Source organism: Saccopteryx bilineata, chromosome 8, assembly GCF_036850765.1.
Source record: "Saccopteryx bilineata isolate mSacBil1 chromosome 8, mSacBil1_pri_phased_curated, whole genome shotgun sequence".
Taxonomy (NCBI): Eukaryota; Metazoa; Chordata; class Mammalia; order Chiroptera; family Emballonuridae; genus Saccopteryx; species Saccopteryx bilineata.
Genome location: NC_089497.1, coordinates 51,945,927 through 51,959,473, shown reverse-complemented (window position 1 = coordinate 51,959,473; position 13,547 = coordinate 51,945,927). Strand labels below are relative to the sequence as shown.

General features: G+C 41.6%; 1 protein-coding gene across 3 annotated transcripts in view; it reads right to left on the bottom strand.

Moving 5' to 3' along the window:
* LOC136312241 (protein mono-ADP-ribosyltransferase PARP15-like) overlaps nt 1–13,547 on the bottom strand; it is a 328,256-nt gene that overhangs the window by 33,082 nt on the left and 281,627 nt on the right. The gene's annotated exons all lie outside the window — the stretch shown is intronic.

Sequence of the window (13,547 nt, the reverse complement as noted above, 5' to 3'; positions counted from 1 at the left end):
GAAATGATTTTCCAAATCTAATCTAACTCAAAAAAGGATATATATTTTTTTGCTTAAGATAGTCTTAGAGCCTGACCAGGCAGTGGCGCAGTGGATAGAACATCGGACTGGGAGGCGGAGGACCCAGGTTCAAGACCCCGAGGTCGCCAGCTTGAGCATGGGCTCATCTGGTTTGAGCAAAAAGCTCACCAGCTTGGACCCAAGGTCGCTGGCTTGAGCAAGGGGTCATTCGGTCTGCTGTAGCCCCCCAATCAAGGCACATATGAGAAAGCAATCAATGAACAACTAAGGTGCCACAACAAAGAATTGATGCTTCTCATCTATCTCCATTCCTGTCTGTCTGTCCCTATCTATCCCTCTCTCTGATTCTCTCTCTCTGTCTCTGTAAAAAAAAATTTTAAAAAAAGATAGTCGTAGAGAATTTTTCACACTCTACTTTATATAATAGATAGAAATCTCCAGAAGAACTGGGAATGGGCTTCTTGAGCAATCCTTTCCACTTGCTTAGGACTGTCTTTCTTCACTTTGTACTCCCCTTCATGCAGTCTGGTACGTCTGGTGAAAGCCTTATCAATGATTTCCCACACTTAGAATTTCCTGGGTATAGACTTTCAAAGCACTTTGTGAAGACTAGAAAACCTTCCAGAAGAGACAGCCACATTTTCTGTCACAATGTTTTGGTTGGTGTCTTTAGTTGTATTATAATTCTTTTTTACATCCTCCAAACAACCTATTATTATGACCATCTCCTTGAACATATCAATCAAAATCCTATCACCCTCGGCCCTGGCCGGTTAGCTCAGTGGTAGAGCGTCAGACTGGTGTGCAGGAGTCTCAGGTTCAATTTCCGGCCAGGGCACACAGAAGAAGCGCCCATCTGCTTCTTCACCCCTCCCCCTCTCCTTCCTCTCTGTCTCTCTCTTCCCCTCCCACAGCCAAGGCTCCACTGGAGCAAAGATGGCCCAGGCGCTGGGGATGGCTCCTTGGCCTCTGCCTCAGGCGCTAGAGTGCCTCTGGTCGCAACAGAGCGACACCCTAGATGGGCAGAGCATCGCCCCCTGGTGGGCATGCTGGGTGGATCCTGGTTGGGCACATGCGGGAGTCTGTTTGACTGCCTCCCCGTTTCTGGCTTCGGAAAAATACAAAAAAAAAAATGCTATCACCCTCTATACTGTTTTTTATTGTTCCCCCATACCACTGGCTTCACATTCAATTTGATGACTTGATATTTAGACATGATATGAAAAGTTTTTTTAGAATCATCTCCTTTCCAGGTCTTGATGACATTGACCTTTGTTGTTCCTTGAGTGAATTAGGTGGCCACAGCCCTGAGTGTTATCTCCAGCCCCTTACAGCTATCTTGGGGCCATGTTACCTCACAATGGCCCCTTCTCCTTTCATAATTTATCATTCCTATTGGGTGATGCTTTCTCTGCAAGATTCTTCCATATGAGAGAACCCAGGGCCACCAGGAATGGTGCCAGCAACTTTCTCAAGGCTTTCTCCCTTCCACACAAGGCTGTGTTCAAAGATACATAATAGGGAAACACAGGGATTGGCCTTCCATTGAAGATAAGCTTTTTGGTCAAGTAGGTGTCCACCACTAAAAATAAAAACCAAGTAAAAGGTAGATATTATCAAGACAAAATCTTGGGCACAAGAAGAAATTCTGAATGCTAATGAGACTCTGAAATACCGTATGTCTACTATCTAAAATGGTATTGCTGTCAAGTGAACGCTCAGTGAAACTGAGCTCAGTGGAAGTGTCAACTGAGCTCAGTGAAAGATGTGACATGCGTAAATGCGATGGAGCTAATCCTGACCTAGTGAAATAGATCTATCCCATTTACAGTTACTTTGCAGTGAAGTTTTATAAAAATTATTCTGATTCTCCCATTGATTTTTTTTTTTTTTTTTTTGTATTTTTCTGAAGCTGGAAACGGGGAGAGACAGTCAGACAGACTCCCGCATGCGCCAGACCGGGATCCACCCGGCACGCACACCGGGGGCAAAGCTCTGCCCACCAGGGGGCGATGCTCTGCCCCTCCGGGGCGTCACTCAGCCGCAACCAGAGCCACTCTAGCGCCTGGGGCAGAGGCCATGGAGCCATCCCCAGCGCCCGGGCCATCTTTGCTCCAATGAAGCCTTGGCTGCGGGAGGGGAAGGGAGAGACAGAGAGGAAGGAGGGGGGGGGGGTGGAGAAGCAAATGGGCGCTTCTCCTATGTGCCCTGGCCGGGAATCGAACCCGGGTGCCCCGCACGCCAGGCCGACGCTCTACTGCTGAGCCAAACGGCCAGGGCCCCATTGATATTTATTATAAGAGTGGAGAGGTGATTTTTTTTTTCTGAAAAACTTTGATTTGGCCCTTAGAGATTCAATAAATGCAAACATAATGCATGAGCAATTCAAAATAACCTGTTAGAAGGTAAGCCAATACCATTTTTTAAAGGAATTGTTATAATAGTAGAAAATATTAAGAACTGTGTGCTGTAATTAAAAGAAGTTATAAATTAGGTCATATCCTCTAGCAGCACAGCCTTGGAATGGGGAGTCATACACCAGTGGTTTATTAAAGTTGTCCTTGGGAGAAACGTGTTGGAAGTAAGAGAAGATAGAGAATGTGGTTTAGGTTAAGCCTGGCTTCTGTGTGATCCTGCAAGAAGCTCTGGAGCATATAAATTATATCACAGTGTTGTCCTAACCTTGAGACAAGGGACTTGGAGTCTTATACCAGTCAGTTACTGTCTGGGCCTCCTGGTCGGGAGATGAATGCAAACTCCCAGGCACCTCCACTCTCCACACCCTTCGTCTCCCAACAAGACATACAGCAGTTATAACTGTGTCTAACAAATAAGAGACCCCAGGGCATCTGGGAGAGGAAGAGCACTTAGGGAATGCCAAAGAATAACTGTACAAGTTTGGGAGAAAAAGAATGTGATTTAGCAGTGAAGTCATGTAAAAACATCTAAGGGGCCTGACCAGGCGGTGGCGCAGTGGATAGAGCGTCGGACTGGGATGCGGAAGTACCCAGGTTCGAGACCCCAGAGGTCGCGCGCGGGCTCATCTGGCTTAAGCAAGGAGCTCGCCAGCTTGGACCCAAGGTCGCTGGCTCCAGCAGGGGGTTACTCGGTCTGCTGAAGGCCCGCGGTCAAGGCACGTGTGAGAAAGCAATCAATGAACAACTAAGAAGTCGCAACGCGCAACGAGAAACTGATGATTGATGCTTCTCATCTCTCTCTGTTCCTGTCTGTCTGTCCCTGTCTATCTCTGCCTCTGTAAAAAAAAAAAAAAAAAACATCTAAGGGATTTTGCTGGATAGAGTACTCTGTATAAATTAACAGTGATGTAGCTGTGTTTGAGGGTGAGGAGGGGGGAGGGTCATCAAATGCTGGCAAAGATGTGAAGCAAAAAGAACTCTCATTTATTGCTGATAGGAATGCAAAATGGTATAGCCATGTTGGAAGACAGTCTGAAAGATTGTTTTACAATAACATGGATGGACCTTGATAACATTATACGGAGTGAAATAAGTAAATCAGAAAAAACTAAGAACTATATGAATCCATACATAGATGGGACATAAAAATGAGACTCAGAGACATGAACAAGAATGTGATGGCAATGAGGTGGGGGGGGTGGGGCGAGGAAGGAGAGAGGGGTTGGGGGAGGGGAGGGGCACAAAGAAAACCAGATAGAAGGTGACAGAAGACAATTTGACCTTGGGGGAGGAGTATACAGCACAATCAAATGTCAAAATAACCTGGAGTTGTTTTCTCTCAACATATGTACCCTGATTTATCAATGTCACTGCATTAAATTTAATAAATTAAAAAAAAAAGATTCTTACAAAACTAAATTTACTCTTACCATATATAGGGTCCAGCATTTGCTCTCCTTGATATTTACCCAAATGAGTTGAAACTTACGTCCACACAAAACCTACATGTGAATGATTATAGCAGCAATATAGCTTTGTTCATAATAACCAAAACTTAGAAGTACCTAAGATGACTTTCAAAAAGTGAATGTATAATAAATTGTGGTACTTCCATAAAGTAGAATATTATTCAGAGATTAAAAGAAATGAGCTATCAAGCTATGGAAAGACAGGGAAGAAACTAAAATGTCTATTGCTATGTGAAGGAGCCATTCTGAAAGGCTACATTTTGCATGATTCTAACTATATGACATGCTGAAAAGGTAAAACTATGGAGACAGTACATAGACAATACATAAATATCAGTGGCTGCCAGTGGTTTGGAGGAGAGAGGAATGAATTGGTGAAGCACAGGGCATTTTTAGGGCACTGAAATTATTCTGCATGAAACTGTAACTGTAGACACATAACATTATGCATTTATCAAAACCCATAGAACCATATAACACAAAAAGTGAACTCTAATGTAGTGACTTCAGTTAATAATAATGTATCAATACTTTTTCATCAATTGTAACAAATATACTATAATAATGCAAGATATTGATATTAGGGAGAACTGGAGCTAGGGGTAGGTAATTCTCTTTACTTTGTGCTCAAATTTTCTGTAAAAAAAAAAACTACTCTAAAAATAAAGTCCATTCTTTAAAGAAAAAGATAATGATGAGATTTGAGGCTATAATAAGAGAAACATAGTAACAAAAATGTGGGTGGTGAAAACCCTATTCTACTTTTCACTGGTAAAAGCAGGCAACACCTGGGGTATTGTGCATAGTTCAGGGTGTCACACTTTGCAAAAGGATTATGGAAACTAAATCTGTTCAGAAGAGGGAGACTGATCTATAAAAAAACCTAATCACATCAGGATATATAAAAGGAACTGAATATATTTAACTTGCAGAAGTAGAGAAGTTGGGTGGGGAAAGGTGGGATGCGGGGAGCAGGACCTACTAGTCGATCTTAAACAGTTGAAGGGCTACCTTATAAAGGATTTATTTCTACAACTCTAAAAGGAAGAACAAGAACTAATAAATAGAAATACAATAAATATATTTGGGTTTAATGCAGGGGTCGAGAACCTTTTTGGCTGAGAGAGCCATGAACACCACATATTTTAAAATGTAATTCTGTGAGAGCCATACAACGACCCGTGTACATTACGCATTATCCAATAAAAATTTGGTGTTGTTCCGGAGGACAGCTGTGATTGGCTCCAGCCACCCGCAACCATGAACATGAGCGGTAGGAAATGAATGGATTGTAATGCATGAGAATGTTTTTTATGTTTAACGTTATTATTATTTTTTTATTAAAGATTTGTCTGAGAGCCAGATGCAGCCATCAAAAGAGCCACATCTGGCTCGCGAGCCATAGGTTCCCGACCCCTAGTTTAATGTAATGCTAATTAAAATAAAATAATTAGAACTATTGTGATTACTATGTATAGTACCTGGTGAGTACTAGGCTTATCAGGGGAATCACTTCATGAATTATATAAATGTTTAACCACTATGCTGTACACCTGAAACTAATATAAGACAATACTGAATATCAACTGCAATTGAAAACTTAAAAATAGAGAAAAAATAATTAGTACTGTCCTAAGGGAAAATGAGTTAATTTGGGAGACAGTGAGTTCCCAGCCAAGAATAGGAACCATCATTTAGTGGTCTGATTTTACATCTAAGGTACTATTTTGCTTTTATTTGGGGGTGGAGTGGGATGGTGGCATATTTTTCTTAATTGAATTCATTAGCTTATTTTCAAATACATTTTACCCAGTAGAAATAGCTTAGTGAAGTATTCTTATGACAGTGGGATAACAATATCAAAATGAAAAACACTGAACTATTTAAACATTGTTTTATAATAGCACTTTATTCCTGTATCTGCTGAGACATATAGCTATCTAAAACATAATTCGTATTTATTGTTCTTATCTAATTAAGTTGTGTTTCTCATTTTTCCTAATATTTTAATTGTAATAGCTTTATTTATTGAATATCCGTTATGTGTCAGATAGTTTACAAATACTATCCCATTTAACTTAATTTTCACATGATCCTGTGAGATTTTATCTCCATTTTTTTAATGAGGAAACAGAAGCAAAAAATGACTATCATTGTTATCCAGCTAGTAAATTCTATTAAAACTTTAAATTTTAATATAAAAATATACGTTTGGGACTGTAATAGCTAGTGGTGCTCCAGAATATCTGTATGGAAGGCTTAGGTGTGACCCTCTGGCTAGAAGTAGGGGGTGATGAAGGGAGCTTGTCTTGAAGCTGTGTTTTCTTGGATTGTGAGAGTAAGATGGCCCAGTGAGCCATCTGGTGATCATGCTGTAGGGGGTTAAATTACAATAATTTCTTGTAAGGGCTAAGTCACAGAATTTCCTGCAAGGAGTTAAGGCACTGTAGATAACTAGGAGCTTAGTTCACAAACCTTAATCTTTATTTTGTTGCCTAAGAAATACAGGGAGTTCTCTTGCAGAAGTTCCCAGAGGCATCACGACCCTGGCTGTTCCTGGGAGACACCTGTCCCGCTGCCTTGAAGATTTACCAAGGACACCAGATAGGACAGTGCTGATTAAGCCTGTGCTACATCAGAAGAACTTGCAGAGGAGACATTCCTGCAAAACAGACTCCTGCCGCCCACATACTGCTACGTGACTAACTGCATGGATTTTTTCCTTTTGTCCCTTACACCATTACTAACAGCCCCTGAACCTGATAAAGACCAGCAGCACCAGGAGAGTGGGGAGGCAGTTCTTTTAGACGGAGTCACCTGCCTTCTCAAATTGTTCCAATTTGAAATTAAAGACACACCTTAGAGCCACTCAGTCCTCGTCTCTCTTTACTGGCATTGGGGATGACAGGTAACCCTGAGATTGACTTTGATTTTTCTGGTTTCAATGCCCTTGTACAGCTTTCTTCCATATCGTGTCAGAGTTGGTCTTTGTGACCAGTAGAACATGGCAGAAGTAATGCTATGTCATTTCTTTTTTTTTTTTTTTTTAATTTTTTTTATTTATTCATTTTTAGAGAGGAGAGAGAGAGACCGAGAGGAGAGAAAGACAGAGAGAAGGGGGGAGGAGCCGGAAGCATCAACTCCCGTATGTGCCTCGACCAGGCAAGCCCAGGGTTTTGAACCAGCAACCTCAGCATTTCCAGGTCGATGCTTTGTCCACTGTGCCACCACAGGTCAGGCTGCTATGTCATTTCTAAGGCTATGGGTACAATAGGTACTGCAATCATCAAACCTCCCCCCCACACACACACACACACACGCTCACCCTCTCTCTCAGATAACTCATTCTGAGGGAAGCCTTGTCATGAACAACCCTATGGAGAGGCCCTCATGGCAAGGAACTGAAGTCTCTGGCAGCAGCCATGTGAGTGAGCTTAGAAGCAGACTCGCCAGTTCCCATTGAGCCTTCAGATAACTGCAGCCCCAACCAACCTGTTGATAGCAACCTCATGAGAGATCCTGAGCCTGACTCACCCATTTAAACTGTCCCCAAATTCCTGACCCACAGAAAGTATGAAATAATAAATGTTTGTTATGTGAAGCCACTAAGTTTTGAGGTAGTTTTGTATACAGCAATAAAAAAAAAATCATATAGATTGTATGCTTATTTAGGATGGCTTGAAGAGGCTTGCTAGTGGAGATAGTAGAGAATAACGTTAAAGCCCCTAACCCTTAACCCTTTGTGTGAGAGTCATTGCTAAAAGCCAACCTCTAACCACTATGCCAGTGATATAAATTTCAACAAAAACCTGTTGTAAACATATGTATCTATGAATAGAATAGAAAACAGAGTACATCAGTTCCTTAGCAAACCATGCACATGTTGCAACAAAACCTTTTTGTTTCTAAATAAAGTATGGGTTGGGGTAGTAAATATATATATATATATATATATTTACTATTTTAAATATATTTTTAAAAAATATATATATTTATGGTGCATTGAGGTTAAAAAAAGGAGTTTATAAAATGCTGCACTGCACTCTATGTCACTCTGCCTCCCCTATTTGTATCTTTAGCTCACTAATGACTGCAGTGCAGATTGAAGCTCTTAGCCTAATTTGCACACATTATCTCCGGAAACACTGAATGTGCTTTACCAGAGATAAGCATACAAACATTTAAAAGGAAGGTAAGTGCTCTCCAGATGTCAACAGTAGCATTGATGACTAGGTGACAAGTATGTGAGAGAGATGGAGACTTCAAATTCTGTAAATTTGGAGGGTTGAGATTAGCTCCAAGAATTATATAGTTTTTGCCTGACCAGGTGGTGGTGCAGTGGATAGAGCGTCAGATTGGGAGGCGGAGGACCCAGGTTCAAGACCCCAAGGTCACCAGCTTGAGCACGGGCTCATCTGGCTTGAGCTAAAAAAAAAAAAAAAAAAAAGGCTCACCAGTGTGGACCCAAGGTCGCTGGCTTGAGCAAGGGGTTACTCAGTCTGCTGAAGGCCCGTGATCAAGGCACATATGAGAAAGCAACCAATGAACAACTAAGATGTCGTAACGAAAAACTGATGATTGTTGCTTCTCATCTCTCTCCGTTCCTGTCTGTACCTATCTATCCCTCTCTCTGACTCTCTCTCTGTGACTGTAAAAAAAAAAAGAATTACATAGTTTTGAATATACAAGTCTGCTGAGTGAGGGATACCAGTCCTAAATGTTTGTCTTTTTACAAAGTATCAATTAAAAATTTCCAGTGACAACAATTCATTGCTGTATTAAGAATCAGATATTGGCCCTGGCCAGTGAGATAAGCAGTAGAGCATTGACTAGCATGTGCATGTGCATGTGCAAGTCCTGGGTTCGATTTCCGGTCAGGGCACACAGGAGAAGTGACTATCTGCTTCTCCACCTCTCCCCTTTCTTCCCCTCCCCTCCCACAGTGATGGCTCAAATGGTTCAAGTGAATTGGCCCCAGGCTCTGAGGATAGCTCCTAGCCTCGCTTCAGGTGCTAAAATAGCTCGTTTGCCAAGCAACAGAGCAGCGGCCCCAGGTGGCCAGAGCATCACCTGATAGGGGGCTTGCTGGGTGGATCCTGGTCAGGGCGCATGTGGGAGTCTGTCTCACTGCTTCCTCACCTCTCACTTAATTAAAAAAAAAAAAGAATCAGATATTATTTCAGTCTAGTCCTAAGACTATTACCTTTGTAAACCACTATTGAAAGTTAAGCTTTTTTTTAAAAAAATTCTAAATAGCATCTTAATATTTGGCTTTCCTGCCTGATTGGTTTCCATCGAAGCTACATGAGGAAGATTAGACTACCCGCTCTCTCCTCTGCACTTCACTCATTCTTTCTCCTAGTATCTCATCCCCACCTATAGTTTCAGGGATACTTTTTGGCTTCACTATCTCTTCCTAAAGATCACAGATGGGAAGGGATGTGCAGGTGAAGCATGACCATTAAACAAGGTATTGCTTGATCATATCATCCAAAATGTAAACTACTTAGAGGCTTAAGTCCTTTAGGAGATTGTTACTACCTTTAAAATGGTTCATTCAATTTTCTAAATTCTCAATGTGTTCTTTGAGAAGTGATCAGGTTCTGAACACATCCTGAAGGTGGAGTAAACAGGATTTCTGAATGGATATGGGAGCTGGGAGAAAGAAAGGAGTCTGTCAACCCGAGTCCCAGGGTTTGGCCTTAGCAACTAGGAGAATGAAGTTGCTATCAACTGAGATGGAAAAGCCTGTGGATAATGCAGGTTGGTATAACAAGATTGGGGAGTGTTGTTTTGCAAATGTAATGTTTACATCATATGCTTTTAGACAACCAGATGAAGACATCTACCAGACAGTGGGTGTAAATATTGGAGTTCATGAGTCATGACTGAAAATATAAATTGGGAGTCATGGGTACACAGACAGTATTTACAACCATTATATCTATAAAAAAACCCAAAAAAACAACTATATATAGACAAAGAAGAAAAGAGCACTGAGTCCTACATTAAGAATTAAGAAAAAGAAGGTGAATGAATAAAGATGAAGAATGAACAGCTACTGAGGTAAGAAAACAACCAAGGTGTGATGTCTTAGCAACAAGTGAAGAAAGTGTATCTAGGGGAGAGAGGATTGAGTCAAATACTGCTAGGAGATCAAGTAAAATGAGGACCAAAAAGTAGCTACTGAGTTTAGCAACATGGTGACCATTGGTGACCTTAACAGAGCAGTTTTGGCAGAATAGTGGAGGTAAAAGCTTCTCTAGAATAAATTTAAGAAAGAATGAGAAAAGATGCTCAAAGGCACTAACATTGGAGAAATGCAAATTAAAACCACAATGAGATATCATCTCACATCTGTAACAATGAATATCATCAATAAATCAACAACAAATGTAGGCAATTATGTGGAGAAAAGAAACCCTCAGGCACTGCTGGCGAGATTGCAGATTGGTGCAGCCACTGTGGAAAACAGTACAGAGATCCTCAAAATTTTTTAAAATGGCACTGCTTTATAACCCAGTGATTTCACTTCTGAGAATATATCCAAAGAAACCCAAAACACTAATTTAAAAGAATATATGCACCCTTATGTTCATTACAGCGTTATTTCCAACAGCCAAGATATGGAAGTAATCCAAGTGTCTATCAATAGACGAGTGCATAAAAAAACTGTGGTGCCTGACCAGGTGGTGGCGCAGTGGATAGAGCATCGGACCGGGATGCGGAAGGACCCAGGTTTGAGACCCCGAGGTCGCCAGCTTGAGTGCGGGCTCATCTGGCATGAGCAAAGAGCTCACCAGCTTGGACCCAAGGTCGCTGGCTCCAGCAGGGGGTTACTTGGTCTGCTGAAGGCCCACGGTCAGGGCACATGTGAGAAAGCAATCAATGAACAACTAAGAAGTCGCAACGCGCAAAGAGAAACTGATGATTGATGCTTCTCATCTCTCTCCATTCCTGTCTGTCTGTCCCTGTCTATCTCTGCCTCTGTAAAAAAAAAACAACAAACAAAAAAAAAAAAAAAAACAAAAAAAAAACTGTGGTACAGGCCCTGGCCAGTTGGCTCAGGGGTAGAGCGTTGGCCTGGCGTGCAGGAGTCCCGGGTTCGATTCCCGGCCAGGGCACACAGGAGAAGTGCTCATCTGCTTCTCCACCCCTCCCCTCTCCTTCCTCTCTGTCTCTCTCTTCCCCTCCCACAGCCAAGGCTCCATTGGAGCAAAGTTGGCCCGGACGCTGAGGATGAGTCTATGGCCTCTGCCTCAGGCACTAGAATGGCTCTGGTTGCAACAGAGCAATGCCCCAAATGGGCAGAGCATCACCCCCTGGTGGGCATGCTGGGTGCATCCCGGTCGGGGGCATGCGGGAGTCTGTCTGACTGCCTCCCTGTTTCTAACTTCAGAAAAAAAAAAAAAAAAAAAAAAAGCTGTGGTACATATATACAATGGAATAGTCACCAGCTATAAAAAAACCCCACATCATTTGAGATAGCATGAACACAGAGAGTATTATCCTAAGTGAAATAAGTCTGTCAGAGAAAGACAAATATATGATTTCACTTATATGTGGAATCTAGAGAACAAAATAATTAAACAAAATTGAAACAGACTCATAGATACAGAGAACAGGCTAGCGTTTGCCAGACGGGAGGGTGATTGGGGGCCTGGGTGAAGGGATTAAGAAGTACAGATTGGTAGTTACAAAATAGGGGGATATAAAGTACAGCATAGGGAATATAGTAAAAAATATTGTAATAACTATGTAGTGCCAGGGGGGTACTGGAAATATAAAAGGCAAGGAGCACTTTGTGAAGTGTATGATTGACCACTATGCTGTACACCTAAAACTAATACAAAATAATACTGAATGTAAACTATAATAAGAAATAAACGCTAGGCCCTGGCCAGTTTGCTCATTGGATAGAGCATTGGTCGGCAAACTCATTAGTCAACAGAGCCAAATATCAACAGTATAACGATTGAAATTTCTTTTGAGAGCCAAATTTTTTTTTTTTATTTTTTTTTATTTTTTTTTTTGAGAGCCAAATTTTTTAAACTTAAACTATATAGGTAGGTACATTCCATATTAAGGTAGCGCCCGCACGTGGTATTTTGTGGAAGAGCCACACTCAAGGATCCAAAGAGCCGCATGTGGCTCGCGAGCGCAGTTTGCCAACCAGTGGGATGGAGCATTGGCCTGGCATGCGGATGTCCCAGGTTCGAACGCTGGTCAGGGCACACATGAGAAGCAATCATCTACTTTTCTTCCCCTCCCTCTCCCCCTTCTCTCTCTCTTCCTCTCTGCAGCCAGTGGCTCAGTTGGTCCAAGCATTGGCCCCGGACACTGAGGCCCTAGAGCTTGGTTGGCCTGAGCGTCAGCCTCGGGCGCTGAGGATAGTTCAGGTGATTTGAGCATCGGCCCCAGATAGGGGTTTCCGGGTAGATTCCAGTCGGGGTGCTTGCAGGAGTCTGTCTCTCTATCTCCCTTCTCTCACTTGAGGAAGGAAGGAAGGAAGGAAGGAAGGAAGGAAGGAAGGAAGGAAGGAAGGAAGGAAGGAAGGAAGGAAGGAAGGAAGGAGGGAGGGAGGAAGAGAGAAAGAGAGAAAGAGAGAGAGAGAAAGAAGAAAGAAAGAGAAAAAATAATATACACCAAAACAAAAAGAAAGAATGACAGCAGAAAAAATGGAAGTAATGACAAACTCAATTGAAAAATTTTGCTGCAAAGGGAAGCAAGAGAATGAAGCCCCAGGAAATGGAGGGTCAAGGGAAGTTTTCTGTTGTTTGTTTGTTACTACAAGAAAAACAATTCTCTTGGCTAGAGCTCCACAAAGACCTGTTCAAAGCGTTGAGTTAATCCATAACATATTTCAGTAAGCATGTAGTGGCTTTGATATATTTCCCAATCACCTATGTGGTCCCTAATCTGACTTCATTTGTGCATGAATTGGTTAATAATAACCATACATATCAAAAAAGAAGAGAATTTGATTACATTTGTAGCAGAAAACTCAAACCAGGCTGAATTCTCCTCTGGGAAATATTGCACATTGGTTACTGTTTCTCCATTTGGGGAGTTATCAAAGAAAGTTGATTATTATTCTAAACATGAGGTGGCAGTCTGACCTGTGGTGGCGCAGTGGGATAAAGCGTCGACCTGGAACACTGAGGTTGCCGGTTCGAAACCTTGGGCTTGCCTGGTCAAGGCACATATGGGAGTTGATGCTTCCTGCTCCTCCCCCTTCTCTCTCTCTCTCTCTCTAAAACTCAATAAATAAAATATTTAAAAAAAAAAAAATATTAAAAAAAAAAAAAAATATTAAACATGAGGTGGCAGACTTTCAACCCTAATGGTTCTCATCAGTTCCAGAAACCTTGGGAAAATCTGAAGTTGCTGAGCTCTATGGTGTCTGACATAAACATGAACAAACATCCAAATAAAATCAGTTTATTGGTACTGTAATTTCATTTCATATTAGAAGAAAACAGATTTTAAAAAGTAATTTGATTTACAGGACTTAACTAAATTTCTATGTAAAGTTAAGTTTCACAGTGTCAACTTTCACCTATCCCACATTGTCTACCCTGAATGCACAGCTATCATTAACAGCAACCTACATCTAGATTATTATTTTGAAAACATGGAT